This window comes from Oryctolagus cuniculus, chromosome 11 (assembly GCF_051225735.1).
Source record: "Oryctolagus cuniculus isolate XC-2025 breed Fujian yellow rabbit chromosome 11, ASM5122573v1, whole genome shotgun sequence".
Lineage (NCBI taxonomy): Eukaryota > Metazoa > Chordata > Mammalia > Lagomorpha > Leporidae > Oryctolagus > Oryctolagus cuniculus.
This window is the reverse complement of record NC_142877.1, coordinates 48,719,660-48,744,089: the sequence shown is the minus strand read 5'-3', so window position 1 is coordinate 48,744,089 and position 24,430 is coordinate 48,719,660.

The following is a 24,430-nucleotide window of genomic DNA, read 5'->3' as shown; positions in this document are numbered from 1 at the left end:
GCATCAGTTTGTGTCCTGGTTGCTCCACTTTCAATCTGCTCCCTGTTAACGGTCTGGGAAAGCAGTAGAAGATAGCCCAAGTGCTTGGGCCGCTGTACCTGCATGGGAGGCCTGGAAGAAGCTCCTGGCTCCTGGCTTTGGATTGGCTCAGCTCTGGCCATTGCAGCCATTTGAGGAGTGAACCAGTGGATGGAAGACCACTCCTCTGTTTGTAACTCTTCCCCTTAAGCAAAATACCTAAATCTTTTTTTAAAAACTAATTGTTGGGTCATGTATTCTTTATACTGAGTTTCCCTGCTTCTCTCTTCATGCCTTTGGATAGGACACACTGGCTTTATTTAGATTTAGGTAGACACTTGCTCCTGCACTCTGTGTCAGGATTGTTATCAGCACCAATGCTTTGTCATTACAGGATGTATTTTCTGAATTGGGTCACACCAGTATTTCCTGTCCCACATGCTATTTTGTATCCTTTTGAAGAAAAAACAGTGTTAGACCATATATAGAGAAATTGTGAAGACAGTACAGAGGGTTCCCATATGCTCCTCACCCAATTCCCCTTCTTGTTAGCATCTCCCATTCGTGACACCGAGCAATGCAGGAGTCTAGAAGGGGCTCCAGGACTGTGTTCTTCCTTTCCTGCAGGGGACAAGCTTTGCCACATAGAGATGTGGGAAAAGAGCACTCTGCAGACAGGGGACTGCTGGACGAGGTCCAGCCCCAGCAGAACTGGCTTGTTGGCCAACAAGCACAAGGGTCAGCTTGATTTGGACAGGAGAAGCCGGACAGAGGGTGGGCAAGAGAAATTCTCAGAGGAGCACGGCCCTAGATGGGGCAGAGCCAGCGGCCCTTAGGGCTTACACTTTCCCTCTGAATTACACAATGAACAATGAGTAATGAGATGGGAGACTTGAGCAGAGGGTCAGCATGATGGCACTGCTGTTGTGAACCCGTGGCTCTGGCTGCTGGTCTGTAACTACTTGTGGTGGTGTGACGGTGCCCCCTGGGGATCCATGCAGGAGAATCTCAGTCCTCAGGGGGAGGGGAGCCTTTAAGAGATGGAGTCCAGGGCAAAGTGAGTGGATCATTGGGTGCCCCACGCTTGGCTGAGTCAATGCCGGTTTCACAGACTGGATGAGGGTCCCTGGAAAGGGGCTGTTATACCAAAAGTGCCTCCGCAGTGGTCTACATTTTCCTGACTCCTGACTGCCACCTCGATGCCAACTGCCATGTGGTGACACAGTCAAAAGTGTCTTTACCAGAGTCTGAAGAAAGGGGGCCGCCTGATCGTGGACCTTCAGCTTCCCAGTGGATGGCAAACCTCTTTTCTTTATAGAATACACTGCTGTGGGTGCCTTGTGACAGCAACAGAACAAGGGCTAGTCCATGCTGGGGTTGGGCAGGTGTTGCTGGGGGTCAGAGAAGCAGAGAGAGAGAGAGAGAGCCATTGGTAGGAGAAAGGCTGTAGGCTCAGAGCAGAGAGCTGGAATTGGAGGGTCAGTGTGGATCTGGCGGAAGGCAGAGCATGCTGCCTTTACCCATGGATTGATCACTGGGCATGAGAGAACTCAGCCAATCAAGGAGGACTCAGGGCTGTCTGGCTGATAGGTGAGTGCAGTGGAAGCTCATGGAGCTGCTCTCTGGGGGAGGAGTTTGAGAGCTGGTGCTTGGGGGTGTAGAATGGAGTCATCTCAAGCAGAGACATTGAACATGCAACTCAATGTGTCATTAAGAGAAAGATGGGCTGAGTGAGCTGCAGCCATGCTTCACCCATGGCCACGGAGCTCTAAGAGAACATGGGACATTGTCCCTTGCAGGAGTTGCCATGGCCCTGGGGTGGTGATGGCAGGTGGCACTGACTTTAAGCCCTGCTCTGCCATATGCCGTCGCCACCCCACCACAGTAGCAAGCAGCAGCCCAACGAGCTGGACTGAACTCCATGAAGACAGCCTGTGGTTCAGGCCAGCCCACAGCGCTCAGGCTCCATATCCTGCAGTCCTGGCCTGGGGTCCTCTCCCCTTAGCCCACTCTGAGCTGTCAGTGTCTGCTGGAAGCCAAGTCAGGTCTTCCAGAGTCTGTGCAGGCCGTGGCGCTGAGGGAAATGCATCCTTCCAAGCTGATCTTCCTTTGCCCATGGCTCCTGCAATCATCAACCCTGACCAGAAGGGACTCTTCTCTCTCTACTGCGAGAGTCAGGGCTGCTCAGAAACCGTCTCCCTGCCCTTTAAAAACCAGGGACTGAACCCCAGGGCTGTTCACCATGTGCAGGTGGACCCCCTCAGACTCTCCCAGGAGTCTCGTTGCAAGCACATTTCTTAAACAACTTTGGTGGGGGAAAACTAAAGCAGTTCCACTGCTACTTAGAAGTTTCCCTTATGTGATGAGTGACAGACCTTGGATGTGAGCCTTACAGAAACTGGCCACCTTTGGAGCTGCTTTTACTAGTTTTGCCTTTTCTCCTTTCAAAATGACTTTTACCTGCACACCTTTTGATACTGTCATTTCCTATATGGGGATGTTGGGGTAGGTCACAGTCTGAATTCCATTTGGAATTCCCATCCCCTTGGTCTCCAAAGGGCTGAGAGAGAAGGGCAGAATGAGAAGCAGAGTAGAAGTGTGCACGAGGGTAGGGACCTGCCAGAAGTAGAAGTGAGACAACGTCTCAGACAACACACTTGCCGGCAATGCCCAGCATTACCCTGACTGCCCATAGAACCCCAAGTCATCTCCCGAGTGCCTCCTTCCCCCATCTTAGTCTTCCTCTCCCCAGGCTAAAAAAGTCATGTTGTTCAACACTAAGACTGCTTTATTTTTAAATCCACGGTAAATAAATACTTGTTTGCCTTCTGCTGCTCTTCCTAACCCATATGCTTCAAGCATAGGGGAATTTATCCTCCAACGCACCTGTCCTAGTAGCCCAAGCTCAGCTCTTTCTTCTTGGTGTGCCTAAGTCTGCAGGTCTCAGAAAAAGTCAGTGCTAAAGAAAAGAATGATGAAATGCAACACAGCAAAGCAGTGTCTGCTCTTCCAGGAGATGGAGGCCCCATGTCCCCCTGTCCTGTCTCACAGTACACCATTTGTAGGTTTGTTCCTGGGCCCTTCACAGTATAGCTATCTGGTCTACCTCCATGCATGTCCTGGAGAGGTGACCCCAAGAGAGAATGATCACATTCCAAGCCATGCATTTTGTATCAAAGGCAGGAAATCATTCTTCAGAATGATGGCATCAGTAACTCTTAGTATTGATTGGGGCTCTCTTCCTAATCAGAGACAATTTTGAGTTCTGTGCATTTTTGTGGTAAGTTATTTCACTTTCCTGACTTCCGTTAATTTTTCCCACCTCGATTCTGAATGCATGGGCTTGCTATTTGTGTTGCACAGCTGAATCTTCTGAAAACCATGTCACCATTCTGGTCACATTTGCACATCTTTTTCATGTTCCCTCAAAAATGATGATCTTCCTCCTAACCTCTCACAGTGCTTATCGTGAGATATTTATGGATTAAGTGATTGATAAATTCATCAAGAGCAAGCGTGGAATGTCACTTGTGAAAATCGGCTGACTCTCCACGTGAACAGTACCCTTATCCTAAGCACACGTGGAATAGTCGTGCATCACTGCACAACGTGTAAGACCAGACCTGTGTATGCCCACACATCCATGGGTAGCAGCAAACCAGTGTCTCCATCTAGGCTTTCCCCAGTGTTGAGCCTGGTGCACCCTTTCTGGATCGGGTCTTGTCACTGGGAGGTGATTTCAGCAAGGACATGCGAGGGAGATAGGAACAGGCGTGAAGCCAATGATGATTGCAGTGGACAATGATGTCTTTGTTTCCCTGAGGACCTTCTGAGGAATGCTGTGCTGTTCATCTAAGAGCTGAACCATGGGGCCGGTAGTGTCATGGTGCAAAGGATTAAGCTGCCACCTGCAGTGCTAGAGTCCTGTATCAGCACTGGTTCAAGTCCTGGCCGCTCCACTTCTGATCCAGCTCCCTAATGATGCACCTGGGAAAGCATTCAAATGCGGCCCAAGTCCCTAGGCCCCTGCCACCCATGTGGGAGACTCACAAGAAACTCCTGGCTCCTGCCTTCCAGGTGGTTCAGCCCTGGCCATTACAGCCATTTGGGAAGTGAACCAGCAGATGGAAGATTCTCTCTCTATCTCTATCTCTATCTCTATCTCTATCTCTATCTCTATCTCTTATTATGTCTCTGTAAGTCTGCCTTTCAAATAAATAGCTTTTTTTAAAGGAGCTGAACCTTTAAGAATGGGAGCTGGGACATTTGCCACTGGCTGCTGCCATCTTAGGTGGTGTCTCCCTGGGGACATTAACCACCATGACCCCATCACCACTACACCGAGCCAGGCTGCACCTGAGGATGGAGGCAGGGCTTCTTTGGCTCCCAGCCCTGGGCTGGAAGCAGAGCGCCCCCAGAGATCTCTTGTGGCTGAACTTGGTAAATTGCATAGTTGCGCTGAAACGTGGGTGTGGGTGGAGGGGCTGTGGAGTGGGTGCAACTATTTTACCACAAAAAGCACTGCTCGATTTTTCAGACACAAAAAGGTGGCTTAACTTGCTCCCCTGCATCTCAGTTGAGAAGAGATTTGGGATTCGATTTTCATTCTAAAAATATTATCCTAAGCACCGTGGTGTGTCACATTCACAATTCCAAGTTGGAGTTTTATGAAATTGGATCTGGCAGCAATCCACAGGGGTTTTGACCTTGAGAGTGACAGCACTTACCAAAGGCCTGTTTCATGACTGGTGGAAGATTATGCTGGAGCCAGCAATTCATTCACCCACACATGTGCACGCTCCAGTAAAGACAGTCTTAGAGGTTAACCCACCACCTGCAACATCAGCATCCCATACCCGCAGTGCCAGTTGGAGTCCCAGTTGTTTGGCCTCCAATCCAGCTCCCTGCTACTACACCCAGAAAAGCACTGACAGATGCCCAGTGTTTGGGTCTCTGTCACACATGTTGGAGACTTGGACAGAGTTCTTGGCTCCTGGATTTCTCCAGGCTGACCCCGGCTGTTGTAGCCATTTGGGTGAATGGCGGATCTGTGTGTTTGAGTGTGTGTGTGTGTGTGTGTGTAACTCTGCCCTTCAAACAAATAAATACATAAATTGAAAAATGAAAGTCTTACAATGACCTTTCACTTAAGACCTATTTACCAGGGCCTGTGCTGTGGCACAGTAGGTTAATCCTCTACCAGTGGTGCCAGCATCCCATATGTGTGCTGGCTCCAGCCTGGCTGCTCCTCTTTTGATCCAGCTCTCTGCTGTGGCCTGGGAAAGCAGTAGAAAATGGCCCAAGTGCTTGGGTCTCTGCACCCATGTGGGAGACCTAGAGGAAGATCCTGGCTCCTGGTTTCAGATTGGCTCAACTCCAGCTATTGCAGCCATTTGGGGAGTGGACCAGCAGATGGAGGACCTTTCTCTCTGTCTCTCCCTCTCACTGTTTGTAACTCTACCTCTCAAATAAACAAATAAAATCTAGAAAAAAAAAGACCTAGTTACCCACATGGGGAGGTCCAGAAGATGTTTTTCTCAATTTTTTTATTCTTTCTTTTTAAAAATTTATTTATATATTTGAAAGGCAGAGTGGCCGGCGCTGCGGCTCACTAGGCTAATCCTTTGCCTGTGGTGCCAGTACTCCGGGTTCTAGTCCCAGTTGGGGTGCTGGTTCTGTCCCGGTTGCTCCTCTTCCAGTCCAGCTCTCTGCTGTGGCCTGGGGAGGCAGTGGAGGATGGCCCAAGTGCTTGGGTTCTGCACCCGCATTGGAGACCAGGAGGAAGCACCTGGCTCCTGGCTTCGTATTGGCGCAGCATGGTGGCAGTAGGGGCCATTTGGGGGTGAACCAACTGAAGGAAGACCTTTCTCTCTCTCTCTCTCTCTCTGTCTAACCCCGCCTGTCCAAAAAAAATAAAAAATAAAAAAAAGAAGAGTTACAGAGGGAGAGAGAAAGACACACACAACACATACACACACACACACACACACGAGAGAGAGAGAGAGAGAGAGAGAGAGACTGGGTTGAATTCAGCTATATGATCAACCCTCTCAGGAGAACTGCCTGTGAGGGCAAGTCCCTAGTGGCCTGAAGTCCTTCCACAGGGCCCACATCCTTGAGGCTATATTTAGTTCAAATATCCACCCTTAATCCACAAACCATCAACATAAGAATTTGAGGTTTGAAAGTCCTCTTGAGGCCAGTGCCTTGGCTCACTAGGCTAATCCTCTGCCTTGCGGCGCCGGCACACCGGGTTCTAGTCCCGGTCGGGGCGCCGGATTCTGTCCCAGTTGCCCCTCTTCCAGGCCAGCTCTCTGCTGTGGCCCAGGAGTGCAGTGGAGGATGGCCCAAGTGCTTGGGCCCTGCACCCACATGGGAGACCAGGATAAGTACCTGGCTCCTGCCATTGGATCAGCGTGGTGCGCCGGCCGCAGCGTGCCGGCCGCGGCGGCCATTGGAGGGTGAACCAACGGCAAAGGAAGACCTTTCTCTCTGTCTCTCTCTCTCACTGTCCACTCTGCCTGTCAAAAAAAAAAAAAAAAAAGTCCTCTTGACCTGTGATGGGAAAGTGGGGGAGGGTCCTCAGAGGTGTCTGAAATACCTTTCGGGTCTTTGTCCCATCCTCTTGTCCATTAACATATGGCTCTTTTTCCCCTGAGTTAATTGCTTCAGCGACCAGTTCCCCACCTCATTTTCATGTGCCAGGAAAATCCCAAGCTGTGAAAATTGTCTGCATCCTTCTGCTCTGCTCACTTTTGTTCATGCTTCTCACCATAAAACCTAGCAAAGCAGCCAATGACACCCATGCTGTACACGTTGCTACCTCAATCACCATAGCCAAACACATCAGTCCACCACCTGTAAGTTCAGCCTCCCATAGAGTCTCAGGACGTGGACACAAAACAGATCCATTGGCGTCATGTAACATGGGTGGCCCTCAGTCCAGATCCCAACAGAATCCTGGTGTGCATCTCAGACCTCAGCAGCAGGTCCCCTACTGTCCCCATTTCTGCCAGCGTGCTGGTCTTCTGAGCACTCAGCTGCCTTTCCCAGAATGCTTTGCTTGCATCATTCTAAACCTTCTCTAGCCTGCTCCCCTAGTCTTCCAAACTTTTCCAGTAAATCAATTCCCAAGACTCCTCCACAACATCAGGGATAGCAAATAGTAATGAGCCCCTATTCTCTGGTATCAATTTCTTGTCTTAGTCAGCTTTCCATCACTTTAACTAAAATATGTGAGAGGAGCAACTTAGGAGGGAAGAAGGTTGACTTCAGCTTACAGTTTGGATGCTCACCATCCAAATCTGGGTGGCCCCATTGATTTAGGCCTCAAGTGATGCTGGAGACTGCTGGACAGACAATCGCAAGGTGAGCCAGGAGATGGAGAGAAAGAGAGAGAGAGAGAGAGAGAGAGAGAGAGCGAACGAGCTGGGAATGGGCCAAGCTCAGTTCATGTAACCAAACCTCTCACAAGAACTACTTTCTGAAGGCAGGCCCTCAATGGCCTCATCACTCTCCACTGGACCCTCCTCCTAGATTTCATAATAAGATTAAATCTCTGCTCTTAATCCTTTATTGCCACCCTAAGACTTTTTGATTTAAATGACTGCCTGAGTTGGGGAAGCCACATCCTGTTCAAACCACAACAGGTTCATCTGGAAAAACAATACAAAAAGATCCTGGTCCTGTAGGAATGCCTTGCAAAGGGTGACCTCCGCAAAAGAAGCCTTTAATAATCAAGTGGGGCTGGCGCCGCAGCTCAATAGGCTAATCCTCTGCCTAGCGGCGCCGGCACACCGGGTTCTAGTCCCTGTTGGAGCACCGGATTCTGTCCCGGTTGTCCCTCTTCCAGGCCAGCTCTCTGCTGTGGCCAGGGAGTGCAGTGGAGGAGGGCCCAAGTGCTTGGCCCTGCACCCCATGGGAGACCAGGAGAAGCACCTGGCTCCTGGCTTCTGCCTTCGGATAGGCGCGGTGCACCGGCCGCAGCACGCCGGCCGCGGCGGCCATTGGAGGGTGAACCAACGGCAAAAGGAAGACCTCTCTCTCTCTCTCTCTCTCACTGTCCACTCTGCCTGTAAGAAAAAATAATCAAGTGGAAGGGACACCTTTCTCCGATATCATTCATCAGCCTCTTACCACAGCTGCCCTCTCACTACCCCCTGGGCCCACGTACAGTGTGGCTGTGGTGGCATGGATGAAGTTTATGCATGGACTCAGCAACATGGACATCCACTCCCCAGGGCCAGCCCCTTGTGAGTGTCCCATCTGCCAGCAGCAGAGACCAACACTGGGACCCAACAGTGACACCACTTCCAGGGGTGATCAGATACCTGGTGGCAAGTAGATTATATTTATCACTTCCATCATCTTATTCTTTACTGGAATAAATACTCTGGATGCAAATTGAACTTCTTGACATTCAACACTTCTGGAAAACTACCATCCATGAACTATTGAGTGCCTTATCTACTATTATGGTATTCCATACCCTGCAATTTCTGGTAAAGGAATTCATTTCACAGCAAGATAAGTACAGAAATGGGCCCATACCTATACAACTCATGAGTCTTACCGCCTTCCCAGCAAGCTGGTTGACAGGACAGTGGGATGTCCTGTTGGAAACCCAGCTGTAGTGCCCACTGAGCAGCACTACATTGCAGTGCTGTGGCAGTGTCTCTCAGGAGGCTGCACATGCTCTGAAGAAGCACCCAACATATAGTAGATTCTTCATAGCCAGGATCCATGAGTCCAGGGAGGAAGGGGTGGAAATGAGAGTGACATCACTCACTATTGTCTCCAGGGACCCACTAGCAAAGGTTTTGCTTCCTGATGTTCTGCTGGCCTGGAGCTCTTAGTTGTTTTTTTTTTTTTTTTTTAAGATTGATTTATTTATTTGAAAATCAGGGTTGCACAGAGAGAGAAGGAGCGGCAGAGAGAGAGAGAGAGAGAGAGCGCGAGCTTCCATCCATTGGTTCACTCCACATTGGCCACGACAGTTAGAGCTGCGCCGATCTGAAGCCAGGAGCCAGGAAGTTCCTCCAGGTCTCCCACGCAGGTGCAGGGGCCCAAGTACTTCAGCCATCTCGTAAAGCTTTCCCAGGCCATAGCAGAGAGCTGGATCAGAAGTAGAGCAGCCAGGATCTGAACCAGTGCCCATATGGGATGCTGACACCACAGGCGGCGGCTTTACCTGCTATGCCACAGCGCCGTCCCCCAGAGCTCTTAGTTCTAATGGGAGAAATGCTCCCACTAGGAGACAAAGAATGATTCTACTGAACTAAAGCTGATAGAGTTACCTGGCCACTGTGAACTCCACAGGCAACAAGTAGTGTTCCTTTGGTGGCAGTAAGCATGGCCAATATAGACTACCAAGGGCAAAACTGATCCACTACTCCATAAAGGAGGTACAGAGAGGAGTGTCTAGAACAGAGGAGATTCTGTGAGGCATCTGTGAATATTATCCTGCTCCATGGTTACAGTCAGTGGGAAATGTAATTCAGGTGGCACAAACAACGGTTCAGAGCCTACAAGAAGCAAGGCTTGGGTTGCCCTGCCAGGAAAAAACCATGACCACCTGAGCTGCTTTGCCAAAATCAAAAGTGATACAGGTGATTCTGTGTGACCACAGGACCAGCTTTACAAACAAGAATGGCGATTCCTTGATCGGCAACTTGAGTGGCAATTCAGTGGCAATGAGCCTCTTCAATGTTTAATGACTATTTCATATACATGAGAAAAATACCCTTGTTTTCTTCCTTCTCTTATCCCCTTATCACACACATATGTAAGGTGTACTGGTTGTATGCCACAGTATTTAAGAATCACTAACTTTATATGATACCAATATTCATGTTCTTGGATATTAAGAACTGTAAATATCTCTCAAAGATGGATGGATTTGACCTGTTAACTTTGGAGCAGCCTTAGGGCACTTCTGGTTGTATACAAGACAGTTACATCATGTTAGGAAGAATTATGGACTGGTTATTTCCTGTATTTTGAGATTAACTATGGTTTAGAGAGAGGCATACAGGTGTCAAATGAGGATACATACAGGTGCCTATGAGGATGTTTTTGGATGAGACTAACAGGTGGATTAGTAGATGGAGTCAAGGGGTTTCCTCCCTCGTGGTGGGTAAGTCTGATCCAAGCTGCTGAAGGCCTAAAGCAAACAGAAGGTTGGATAAAGAAAGCTCATTATCCATCTGACTGTCTGAGCTGGGGCACAGGTCTTCTCCTGCCTGCACACTTGGACTTGGACTGCAATATAAAGCCTCCAGCTTTGTTGCGTCCAGCTTGCCAAGTGTAGATCTTAGGACACCATAGGCTCTGTAAGTATGTGTGCCCACTCCTTATGATAAACATCTTTATCTATCTATCTATCTATCTATCTACTGTCTACCTACCTAACTAGTACTAATATCTTCTATCTCTCTATCATCTATCTCTACTATCAATTACTATCATCTATCTATCATCTATCTCTTTATCATATCTATCTACATATCATCTATCTCTTTACTATCTATATACTACTTTCGTCTTTCTATCCAATCTATCATCTACCTCTCTACCTTTTTACCTATCATATCTATCTGTGTATCTACCTATCCTCTATTTCCTTATCTATCATATATCTACTATTATCATCTTTTTAATCCTATCTGTCATCTATCTCTCTACCTCTTTATCTATCTATCCTCTATCTCTTTATCTATAATATATATCTACTATTGTCTTTCTATCTCATCTATTTATCATCTATCTCTTTTTCTATCATGTCTGTCTACCTACCTGTCATCTATCTATTTTCCTATCAGTTCTGTTTCTCTGGAGACCCCTTACTATCACAGGGAGTGAGCTCAATTAAGCCCTCCTTGGCCTCTACCTTAGCAAGGCAGAGATCCTTTCAAGGTGTCTCTGGCTAACCCACAGAAGAACAGCAGAAATACCTAGGCCAGATGGGTCTCAGCTTTTCATCAGTGCAAGAGGCAAAGGCCCTCCCCCTTGGCCCCTCTAAGACTTGAAGCCTGTGCTTCTGTGACCCTCCATTGCCAATGGTGAGAGCTGCCGAGGAGGTTGGCTACCAGCAGGCTCCACAGGACACTGCTCTGTGGTCTTGTCACACCTGCTTCCTTCTGTGCCCTGAATCACTGGAAAGTCCCCTGGTCTAGCAGCACAGAGAGGCTGCTCACAGGACTGGAGAGCAGCAAGAGAGTGACCGGGGTGAGTGCACTGGTGACGCTGCACCTGCTGTCCATGCCAACCATATCCTCTCTGTTGCTCACATACCTTGCCCCAGAACACTGGGCCAACTTCCGGCAGCCCATTGCAGCACTCTGGTCCTGGTGGCAGTCTCAGGAGTGCTGGTGATAACCTCCCTAGATCCACTGTTAATCAACAGCCAATGGGAGCTGGTGGATTATAAGTACCCCCACTTCCTAGCCGGGGTACAGAACTCCGGGGTGAGTTGTATGCTGACACTTTGAGCCACCCGGTGACTGGGGTAGCAACGCACGCTTTCTCTGCCTTATCACATGCTCCCACCTCTGCTCCCTAGTAGACTGCTGCTTCCAGGGGACCCTGCATGAAAACCGGCAGGGCATGGGGGGCTAAGGAGGTGCTGCAGTCTTATCACAGGAGTCAGGCAGGGAGGGCTGCCGTCTGTGGAACAAGGACACAGCAGTGCCCGATCTCTGATGTCAATGGTTCTGGTACAAGTAACAGCAATGCACTTACTTGCAAGGAGGTGGCCTCCTGCCAGGTCTGCATACACTTAGTCCACAGGACAGCACGGGGAAGGGAGCGTCTTTATGTTGTCCTTACCAAAGAGAAAACCATACTGCAGAAAATCTAACTAACTGAAAATCAATGCAGTTAGAAAATTGCCCAGATGGTTCAGAATTTGGATGTGAGTGGCTTAAAGCTGTTCTTTCCTCCTTGAATCTCAGTTCTTCCCCAACTGAGGCAGCACTCGGACTTCAGTGTCAGACCCACCAGGGCACAGTAGGAGGCACCTGAAGCCCGTTACATGGAGTCAGACGCAACATGGGAGACATTGGCGATGCTTGGAGATGCTTGGTGAGTTCACTCCTGGGACAACACTAATGTCCATTACTGATGGTGGTGGGTGGTATGTGCAGAAAGCTCATCTAGAGAGAAAATAATTATAACACAATTTATGATAGGAGACATTGGGCACAATCCAATTATTGGGTAAATATACTTACTATGCCAAATGCAGCAGCGGAACACCAGATATTAAAATGGTATCATAGAGGGCTGGCGCCGTGGCTCAGTAGGCTAGTCCTCCGCCTTGCGGCACCGGCACACGAGGTTCTAGTCCCGGTCGGGGTGCCGGATTCTGTCCCGGTTGCCCCTCTTCCAGGCCAGCTCTCTGCTATGGCCAGGGAGTGCGGTGGAGGATGGCTCAAGTACTAGGTCCCTGCACCCCATGGGAGACCAGGATAAGTACCTGGCTCCTGCCATCGGATCAGCGTGATGTGCCGGCCACAGCGCGCCGGCCGCAGCGGCCACTGGAGGGTGAACCAATGGCAAAGGAAGACCTTTCTCTCTGTCTCTCTCTCTCTCACTGTCCACTCTGCCTGTCAAAAAAAATTGGTATCATAGAAACATCGAATGGCAAGAGGAAATGGACATCACACTCTGAGTGGGAAGATTAGGTGGTACCAAGCATTCACAACCACTTCAGTGTGTGTCAGTATAACAAGGGGGATTGCCCATCCAAAGCTGCTGGGAATCCCTTGGACCGTGGGGTTTTGGGAGGACTTGTGTCTTCCTATTTGGTCTTCGATACATAAATACGAAGTTTTTAATATAGTCTCTGTTTCCCAACCCTCACCCAGAGATAATGGTGGAGAGATGATTGACTGAGGCAGAAAGCTGTTGAGGGAACTGCTGTGTGACATGACCACACTGTGAAGAGAAGGGAGGGGACAGGAAGGGAAATGACATTTGTGAATGGCTCATGTTGGCCTCCATGTTCTGCACAGAGGGCTTTTCCTCAAGTTCAAAGTGTGCGTGAGGGGCCTGAAACCAACACAGGTTGTTGACGAAGGCATGAGGACTGCAAGCCACGTGCCCTGGCCCTGGCCCTGGCCAGCTGTCCCTTCCTCTACCCCACCCTGCTATGTGCATATCCAAACCTGCATCACAGATATTTGGTCTTGGACTTTTTTTTTTGTTTTGTTTTTGCAATTATCCAGACAAGAGAAGAGAGAAAGCCACTTCAGAGCCTGGATATCTATTGAGTTTCCCAACACCTGTGAGTGTACCATACGGTGCTGGAGAAGCCAGCTGCTTCTTGCCTTCCTGAGGATTCCTTGGGAGATTTCTTACTTCAGATGACCTCAGCAGTGGCAAGGATCCTGGCTCTCTGCAGTCCAGAGCACCTGCTCTGGTCTCTGCTGGGTTCTCAGCAGTTCCACGGTGTAGCAGAAGTTGTCAGGTCCACTGGTGGCTTATGGACCAGTCAGGGAATGCGTATGTGCAAAGCACAAGTGTGATTCAGATAACCCAGTGATGGGAGCAAGGGGAGAAACAGAGCAGGCGGGGGGTCACCACGTGTGCACGTCTGGGGAGCGGGCGCTGTTTTCCTGAAAGACTAGCTGCAGTTCTCAAGTACAAATGCCCAGTGGGAGGAGGCTGCCTCATCCACCCCTCCACCATCCTCTGAAACCAAATCCAAAGCTTCTAGAAACTCAGTCTTGAAGGCAGAGACAGGGCACATCTCTGTGTTGCAGGAGAACAACGGAGACGTGTACTATACTCAGAATACAATCCTGTCCCCTAAAGTGGCTTCCTACAAGGTTGTCTCCCAAAGACATCATTCATTGCATACTTTGGACAAAGAAAAACCCACTGTAATCTCATCCAGGTCAATACTCCCACCCTGACGACCCTGCCGGCAACTTCTTGGATAATTCATGTCAGCTTTGACAGCACAGAACTGTGAATGTCTGCTCTTTCAAAGGTCTGTCTCTGCAGATTTTTCCACGATTGTTTCAAAGGGAGATGAGAGCAGCCAGAAGCTGAAGCCTGGGCAAAGACAGGCTTGGGGGGAGTGCAGACGTGAAGAGCTTCGTGTTCCTGAGGGTCGTGGGCCACGGGGACATGAGGAAGGAAAGAAATGTCATTCCTGCTGTTCTGCAGATTGTCCGGAGGATTAACTTTGCTCTTGTACTGGGGTGGAATGGAAGCATTGACCCTGGTGTTGTGGTGCCGCAGGTGAAGCCATCGCTTGCCATGCCAACACCCCTTATCAGTGCACAGGTTTGAGTCCCGGCTGCTCCACTCCACATCCAGCTCTCTGCTAATGTTCCTGGGAAATCAGCAGCAGATGGCCCAAGTGCCAGGGCCCCAGATACCCATGTGGGAGACCTGGATGGAGTTCCAGGCTCCTGGCTCCAATGTGGTCCAACCCTGGAAGTTGTAGGAATTTGAGCAGTAAACCAAGGGATGGAAGATCTCTCTCTCTCTCTCTCTCTCGCTCTCGCTCTCGCTCTCGCTCTCTCTCTCTCCTCACCCTGAGTTTCAAATCAATCAATCTTAAACAGATAAAATGGAATAAAACTGAAGCCCGAGCACAAAAATATTTCCCTGAAGCTGCACCAGCTGTTACTAAATATGTAGGGGTCACAGCTCGGGTCCCCCGTCCGCAGTCACTGTTCTCTCCTGTGCCCACTGGTCTCCTTGCACCCCGATAGCTTCACAAGTCTTTGGTTTTGTTAGATGTTTGCACAAACAGCAGCTTGTTGATGGTCAGAAAGAGATACTTCCCAGCAGCCAGAAAAGGAACTGTTCCATCCAATGGGCTCTGAGCCTCAACAGAAGAAGCTTTGCTCCTTTGCACACAGGTGTAACAGCGCTCTGTGAACAGCAGCCTGACCACCTCTCACTCTTGGGAGATGCCTAGCACTAAGATGAAACCATGTGAGCCAATATAATCGCAACCAGAAAGCACAGGCCTTCTCCTGTTGGGTGTTCTGCTGTTTGACTCACAATTCCTAAATGTCCTTTGCAAACTGAGTGGCCGGTTGAGTGGCAGGGAACCATGTTGAATTAGGTACTCAGCTGTTTTGGGGGCAGTGAAGGCACTTGGAGAGCCTGGGACTGCCTCCCCTTCTCAGGTAGCAATGACCCAGAGGGCCTGTTTTTCATTTGAACCCCTGGCACTTGGGAGCTGAGATGCCAGCTGAGTATCTGCCTCGGGTTGCAGAACCAGACATGAGAGAGGTGGGGGCTACAACACCCATCACCTACAGATGAGGACTGGATGAGGAGTGGCCAGTCTGAGTCATTGCCTTCATCACAATCCTGACCTCCTCCTCCCCACTAGCATGGTTTGTTCCTCCCCATCAAACACCGCTGCATGGAAGGGAGGCAGCCGCCCACACGTGGAGGAACAGCGAGAGAGCTGCTGAAATGTCTTCCATAGCATGTGGTCATTGCTGATTGTCTTGTCTGTGGGCAACTCTGGCACAGAGAGAGGTGCCTAAAAAAAAATCCCACCTCTTCTCCTATGTGTCCTGGCATCCCTTGCTTTGAGTCCAGGGTCGAGTGCTGAGTTTTGATCAATGAGTTCAGAACAGACATGGGCTTGTCACTCTGGACCAAAATACCTAAGAGACCCTATGCCACCCTTCAGTCCTCTCTTCCTGTGGCCCCGGAAGTCGTTAGTCTACATGATGGTGCTCCAAGATGGAGAGAGCTTGGATCCCTGAGTTACACAGTGAAGCACAGGCTCACTGACTGGTCTCAAACTCTAAGCAAACGAGAAAACACACCAACTGTGCTGAGCTCTGAGGCTCAGGATTCCACCTGTCACTGAAGCATGCTTTGCGCATGCTGATCCAAATGACACAGCTGTCGTAAGAAATGCAGAGGAGAGCAAAGGCACGGCACTGTTCTTGCCACCAGGAAGCCCACATGGAATACAACAGGGGTCGTCAGTGTGTGGGTCCAGACTGGCAGCCAGAAAGCATTAGATGTGCTGGGCTTCATGCTCCATCCCAGACCTGTAGGTTCCGGTGTGATGGGGGTGGGAGCAGCCAGCCGGGGTGTAACAGGTGCAGGCTGGAGTGCAAAGGTGTTCTAGGTGCAATGCATTTTCTAGAGGTTGTCCAGGAACCTGTGTTTGTAGTAGACACCTCGGGAGGTTAGGGCTGTCTCATGGAACCCACTGGCCCTTTTAGGTGATGTCTTCCTGTCTGTCAAATGCAAGAGCCTCATTCTGTGTTCCTAGCTGTCTTTGGTGTCTCTAGAAAACCTCGTTGTCTGGCCCTGGGTTTGGCTCCAGGTCAGTGAGACCAGGTCCTATTTCACTTCCATGTATTTCAGAGACCTTCCTGGGGTTTCCCTATGGCTAATGTTATGTCTTCTGCAGGCTTCCCCAGTCTGTGAGATCAGAAATGCCACATTTCAGAAGAAGCTAGAGGTGCTAACCTTTCCACGGAGGGCCCATAATTTACCTGCATACCTTGGGGTTTGCTGTGAAAGCTCAGAAATGACATCAAGGAGCACATGGGAACGTGCTCATGATGCCTCTGCACCCCAAAACCTCTAAACTCCTTCCTGAGATGGATGCAGTACAAGGCCCCAGGATTCACAGCACAGGACAGGTGACACCTCCTCCTGACCCCCTGGGGCTCTGCGTCCAGTATTTCTTGTGCGTTGTGATGGTTTCCCTTGAAATGCTTGTTTCTCATGATGTGATATATCAATCACTATTGCATGTAGAAAAAACCATTCTGCTGTCGAATCAAAGGAATCCTGCAGCCAGCTGTGGCTATATTTGGAGTAAGGAATCTTAATGCTGGGGCCTGGCACTGTGATGTAGTAGGTTAAGTCTCTGCCTGCAGTGCCTGCATCCCATACGGGCAGCGATTCAAGTCCCAGCTGCTCCAGTTCACATCCAGCTCTCTGCTATGGCCTGGGAAAGCAGTAGAAGAGGCCCAGGTTCTTGGGCCTCTGCTCCTGCATGGTAGACCTGGAAGAAGCTCCTGGCTCCTGGCTTTGGATTGGCTCAGCTCCGGCCATCGCAGCCATCTGGGGAGTGAACCAGCAGTTGAAAGATCTTTCTCTCTGTCTCTCTGCCTATGCCTCTCTGTAACTACCTTTAAAATAAATAAATAAATAAATAAATCTTTAAAAAAAATCCGAAGGCTGACATGCAAAGACCTGTTCCAACTTCCTATCGCTGACTGAACAATTATGAGGGGTCAATGTCTACTTTGGGTCTTTGCCTTTGAAAAGAAATTCATATAGGAGGGAGGTAGGGGGGAGTTGGAGAGGGGATTAAGAGAGGACCAGACCAACTCATTAAAACAGGGAGTCTGGCAATTACGGCGAAAGGTTAATGGAGTTGAGGCCACTTCCCCAGCAGAAGTGTCCAGGAGGCAGATTAGTGACGCTCTCTGAGTGCAAGGAAGGTCACTGTGAGGACACTTCACAGTGATTTGCTTCTTCCCCAGAGGCAGACACGGGGAAAAAGGAACTGGCGTTGTAACAACAGCAGTAAAACGTTCAGTTAAAGAAGATGAAGAACTTCTGGACAGTAAAAGCATTTTAATCATTCAACAGGCTCCAAGGAGGATGCTCCAAAACCTGGAGAGAAAAATCACCCTTGTTGGATGCAGGAGCCGACAGCATTCGATGCTTCTGCTGCATGCTCTGTTAGGCTTTGCCATCTCGTGCCCACCATATCCCAGAGCTTCCTAACTCCCAACAGCCCACACTTGGTCTCCACATCCAGGGTATGCACCTGTTAGGGGGGGACACTCACTTTTCTTGGGAATTGTCTGGAAGTGCACACTCATGGAACTTAACAAGGACTAAAGGGATCCAGGCAGAGGTGGTAGAAGTTGTGGCTCAGCAAGTTAAGCCACTGCCGGGGATGAACACACTTTGTATTGGAGTGCTGGTCCAAGGGCTGGCTCCTCTGCATTCCATCCAGCTTCCTGCTAATGCTCCTGGAAGTCAACAAATGATGGCTCATGCCTGAGACCCTGTAACCTGTGTGGGAGACACTGATGGAGTCCCTGCCTCCTAGTTTCAGTCTGGTCCAGTCCTGGCTGTGGTAAGCATTTGGGGAATAAGCCAGTGGATGGAAGATTCATTCTCTCTCTCTCTCTCTCTCTCTCTCTCTCTCTCTCTCCTCTCTCTCTCTTGCTTGGTGTCTATATCTCACCTTTCTCTGTTATTCTGCTTTTCAAATACATCTTTTTTAAAAAATGACTGTTGGGTACAGAGAAACAACCACTATTTCTGCCTGCCTCATTATATGACCAAATCTAGGGAGTAACCTGCAGTTTAAGTCAAACTTGCTCTCCCTCTGTGCATTTTAAATCTTTTAAAAAGATTTGTTTATTTATTTGAAAGTCAGAACGAGAAAGAGAGAGAGAGAAAGAGAGAGAGAGGGAGAGAGAGAGATCTTCCAACCGTTGGTTCACTACCCAGATGGCTGCAATAGCCAGGGCTGGGCCAGGCCAAAGCCAGGAGCCAGAACCTTCATTTGAGTCTCCCATGTGGGTGGCAGGGGCCCAAACACTTAGGCCATCTCCTGCTACTTTTCTCAGGTGTATTAGTAGGGAGCTGGATTGGAAGTGGAGCAGCTAGGACACGAACCGATGCCCATATGGGATGCGGGTGCTACAGGTGGTGGCTTAACCAGCTATGTCACAATGCCAGCCCCACTTTATTTTTTTAACTTGAAAGGGAGGGAGGGGGATAGAGAGGAGAAAGAGAGAGAGAGAGAGATTCCATCCATTTGTTCACTCTCCAAATGCCTATAGCAGCTGGAACTGGTCCAGGTTGAAGCCAGTAGTCTGGCACTTATTCCAGGTCTCCTATATGAGTGGCAGGAATTCAGGTACCCAAACCTTCAACTGCTGCATCTCAGGGCACAAATTAGCAGGAAACTGGATTGGAAATGGAAACAGGACTCAAATCCTGGCACTCTGATATGGGTTGTGGGTCTTCCAAGCAGCATATTAACTACTACACCAAATGACTGTTGGCATCCCCCTGCAACACTAGATTTCCTTCTATTCACCTACTCCTGTCTTTTCTAATCAATACTTTCCCGCAATTCTGTATCTCAGCATCCACACCTCAGAACCCAAGCTAAGACAAAGTGTCAGCTAATTTTTGCTGCAAAATTGATTACCCCAAAACAAGGTGGCTCAAAATAGCCCCAGTTTATGGAGCTCACAATTCTACAGCTTGGTAATTTGTGCTGGGCTCAGCAAGATGGTTCTTCTGACCTGGTAGATGATAACAGACTACAAAAATAGACATGATGTTTTGCAGACTTCTCATTAGCAAGCGGAGTCACTTTCCTCACGCCTTGAATTTGAGCTGGCCTTGTGACATGTTGAAGCCAATAGGATGTGACAGAAATACATTGCACATGTGTTAAGCCTTGGTCTATGGGAACTTCAATTCTACCTCATGCCTTTAGAAATTTATCACCATGTGAATCTATGTGAGAGACACCAAGGAGAGAGGCCTTAGTGATCTATGCCATCCTAATGCAGGTCTTCCAAAATCACAAGCCCCTGCCCACTCACCATAGATGCATAAACAAACATAGCAGAGATCTGAGCTCACCCTGGCATCAAAGAATCACCTGGGTGCCCAGAACAAAATAGAAACCTGCAGAATAATGAGTGAACTAGATGGCTGTTGTTTTGAATCACTACACACTGCATGGTTTGCTCTGCAGCAGAAGCTGACCTGTACAGATGAAAACTTTCAGCTCTTAACTCCCTGGAGGTGACAGCCTGAGCCATATGTGGTAGAACCTCCTGGCATGCTGTCAATCTCTTCAACCCAGCACACTGAATGTTTTCTTTTTTTTTTTTTTAAGAATTATTTATTTATTTGAAAGGCAGAGATACAAAGAGGCAGGGAGAGAGAGAGAGAGAGGTCTTCCATCTGCTGGTTCTCTCCCCATTGGCCACTCTCCCCAATGGCTGGAGCTGTGCCAATCCGAAGCCAGGAGCCAGGAGCTTCTTCTGGGTCTCCCACATGGGTGCAGGGCACAAGGACTTGGGCCATCTTCCACTGCTTTCCCAGGCCATGGCAGAGAGCTGGAGTGCAAGTGGAGCAGCTGGGGCGCCAACTGGCATCCATATGGGATGTCAGCACTGCAGATGGTGGCTTTATCTGCTACGCCACAGTTCTGACCCCTACAGAACTTTTACCACCTCCCTGGCATCAGGAGTTGGAAGAGAGGTACTGAAAAAATAGAAATGGTTTCATAATGAGAGAGCAGGCTTGTACCACCCATTTAACCAACGTTAAAGAACATATGAGCCTGGTTGGTGTTGGGCCCTGCACTCCTTGTTGGAATTGCAGAACCTCCTTTACCCTGCTGAGTGTGTCTCTTGCAGGTTTCTTCAATGTTCAGTTGGGCACCTGTGCAATGTGCTGTAGTTTTAGGTTAACACAGTGCATCTTACATTTTCCTCATCTTTCTTTTCTGATCCATGACTCCCTTTTTAGATTTTTAGGTGAGTTTGCCCCAGAGAAGTTCACCTATTTAAAGGATGGGAAGATGGCATGGGCACAAGAGCTGGAAATGTGCCCATGGACTATGTGAATGCTCAGGTTAATAACATCTGCCTTGGAGGATCATTGTGGTTAAGCAAGAGAAAGCCTGACTTCTCAGACTGTTTCCAGACATGTACCATTTTCATCAGTTTTCCAAAGATCCTGCCTGTGTGGTGAGTAGAAGCCCTAGAGAGGGTCAAGGGGGAGCCGGGTAAGAAGGGATGGAACTGTTAGTGTGGCCCAGCCTCAGTGAAGCCCATAAGGAGCAGGTGTCAGCCCAAGACAGAGTGGGGGTGTGGAATGACCCAGTGCTGGCAGGTCCTGAACCTGTCCCTGAGACCCAGGGCTGAGCCTCCATCCCATTGCCTGCATCTGCATCTCTTTGTCTGGGGTATCTTTCAGGATGGTAACAGGAAGTGCTAAGGCGCCAACAGCTCCTGACCCCTCCCTCCTGCCACGGCAGCCTCAACCAACACCCAAGTGGAACCAACACCCAGTGAGCAGATGTTGAGAGCCACCTCTTGGGTGAAAAGGCCCAAGAAGCCACCCTCTGCACTGACGGTGCCCTGTCCTCCTTCACTGCCCCCATGCTGTGACTTCCTGGGGGCAGCTCTGAAAGAACAGGGGAGAGCTCCAGTCCCTGCCTGAGACCTGTTCCTGGAGCACCCTAAGGAAGTTCAATGGGTGCTCTTCTATGGTCAGGCATGGGGCCAGGCTGGGCTGTCTTGCTGGAGAAGTTCTCTGAGCAGAGCTGGAGTTAGGGAGCTGGGCCAAGTTCTCGGTAGGGCCGGGTTGGTTGTAGCCTTCACTGATGGGCAGGAGTTTGGCGTAGGGTTCCAGCTCCCAGCAGGAAATGGAGAATGGGACAGGAGCCCAGTCTGAACTGTGGCTGATGAGTGCTGTTGTGCCCAGGGGTAACCTGGGAAACAATGGGGCATCCTTGGATGCACAGGACCAGGCACCCAGCAGCAGGATGGACCCTGGTCAGCCCTGCTGGAGGCAGGCTCCTCCCTGCTGGTCCCTGGGGGACTGATGGTGGCAGGGACTCCACACTGCACACTATGTGATGGCCACATGCTGTTGGGTTCTTTTTCTGGTGAGGTGGAGAGGTGCATGGAGCAGGGTCAGTCATCCCCATAAGGTACATTTGGAAGGAGGTGGAGCCAGTGTTAAGCAGTGGCCAGGGCACCTTCCTGGGATGGGATGAGGAGCTCGGAGGGAATGGGCCACGTGCAATAAGCTTTCTAGAGAACTGGTTTCCATGGTGACGTGTGACCTCCAACGGCAGGATCTGAAGCCGGGGAAGTTTCTCCTTCTCTTATGTAAGAGATCCAATGAGGGAGCAAGGTGGAGGAAGGAGATCATCAGACAGAAAGCAAATTAACTTGGGGGTGAAGACAGACGAGAGCTTTGAGGTTAGACCACTGATGGAGAAAAGCCAAGGTGTCCCATGGCTTGAGTGCTCTCTCGGACAAGATGTCACCATGTGAATGGCTGTGAACTATTGCAGGGTGGGTGTTTGGGGTGGCCACCTGCGAGGGACACTCACATCCCATATCCAGAGTGCCTGGATTCAAGTCTGGGCTCCACTCCTGATTCTAACTGTGTGCTATTGCAGACCTGGGGGGCAGAAGGTGATGGTTCATGTGGCTGGGACTCTGCCATCCCCTGGAGGGACCTGGATTGGGTCCTCAGGCTCCTGGCTTCAGCCTGGCCCAGCCATGGCCCTCAGGGGCATTGGGAGTAAATCAATGGATGTGAGCTGTCTCTGGCTCTCTCTATTTAAAATAAATAAAATGAATTAGATTAAAAAATAAAACTATCTGGAAAACCAGGGAGTCTTCCTTATTCTATAAAAAGAAGAACCTCACTGGCTGATAGGAGCAATCAGCTTGGTTTTCAAACTTTGCCACATGACACACAGCGACCTGTCTAAGGGAAGAGGACTTCCAGGGAGCAGGAAGCAGACAGGCAGGGTGATCTGCTGGGGCGTCATGGTGGCTGAGTTGGGGACATTTCCCCTCTGGACAGATGTTGTCATAACCCCTACTTTTCCAGTCTACTCATAGGTCTGTGTGCTAAGAGTTGACCTTTGTCCAAACCCAGAAATGAGGAGGCGTCAATTTACCATCTGATGTGATTTATGGGGGTGGTGACTTCCCTCAAGTCTTTGTTGAAAATGCACATGAACAGCTCAGTTGGGTAAACCATCAGTCATGGCATTTTCCACTCACAGCTCTGCCCAGATCAGCCACTCGGTGTTTGGGCATTGCCTATTGGGGCTATGATGGCCTCTTAGCTGCCTGTGGTGTCTCCATAGCTCTTGCAAGGAACAGGATGCTTGTGCCTGCTTTCTGCACCCCATGCTGGTAGACACAGCTCAGGGTCTCTGTGAGGAAGAGCTCAGGGCCCCATTTGTCTTGGGAGCTCACACACACACACATACACACACACACACCATCATGCCTCTCCTGCCAGCCACAGTGGCACCTTCTACAGTGGCTGGTTGAAGTCAGCCACCATCACACAGTGCACACAGTGGAGCAATGGATGGCTGCTGAGAGCATATGTTTGGAAGCAGCCTGAGCTGATGTCACTGTTGCGTCTGTCACAGTGTGGTCTCTGTAGGCCCCACTGGACCCTCTAGGACAGAGAGCACCCAAGACCTTGATTCCTAAGCTTGTGGGAGCTGCAGAGTTAGGGAAGTAAAGACATGTGGGTCACAGGGTATACATTTTAATTACAGGATGGATAAATTCTGGGAGTCTTTTGTGGTTGGGGATGGATGTGTCAATTTGTTTTGAAAGATTAATTTTTAATTAATTCTGAAAGGCAGAGTGACACAGAGAGGGAGAGATGGGGTGGGAGCGGGGGGGGGGGGGAGAGAGAGATCTTCTATTCATTGATTCACTCCCCCAATGGCCTTAATGACTGAAGATGTGCCAGGCCAAAGCCAGGAGCCAGGAGCTTCCTCTGGGTCTCCCATGTGGCTGCAGGAACCCCAAGAACTTAGGCCATCTTCTGTTGCTTTCTCAGGTGCATTAGCAGGGAGCAGGATCAGAAGTGGAACACCCTGGACCTGAACTGGATCCCATATGGGGTGGTAGTATCACAGGTGGCAGTTTAACAGGCTACACCACAATGCTAGCTCCAGATAGGCTAATTTTATTGTGAAAATCATTATACAAGGCTTCCATATATCAAATCACATTACATGTATACTTTGAGTATGTACAATTTTGTCAAATATTTTAAAACAAAACAAAGATCAAATGAGGAACATTGCCTTGTTCTTTTTTTCTTTTTAGCATGTGCATGTTGGACAAGATGATGCATAAATATGGGTCAAAAAATTAGGGCACTGCAGCCAATATTTTTAAAGAGTGCTAGAATATAGGAAGCACCAGAGTGCATTTAATATAATGAGGCTGAGAATTGGTAGCATGTAGCCATCACCAGGTCAGACATGTCCTTTCATTGGAATCTGGGCAGCCTGGGTTTGCTTGAAGCCATAGAACATTCAGGAAATGATGATATGGTCCCTGAGGCTGGGAACCAGAAGAGCCCTGAGCTTCCTGGCTTGTTTCAGGTCAGACTACCTGGAGGCTACCATGCTGTGAGGAAGCCCAAGCCATGTGTAGAGGCCATGAGAGAATGTTCCAGTTGGTAGTCATGGGCAAGGTATCTGCCAGCCCAGGCAGTGATACCACTGGAAACCCTCCCTATGGACCTACCTGCCAGCTGATGGCCATGGAGTGGCCTTGGTCCATAGCAAAGGAGCAGAATTGCCTGGTTCCTCCCACATGGGATCCATCAGCATAATGCAAAGGAAGCTGTT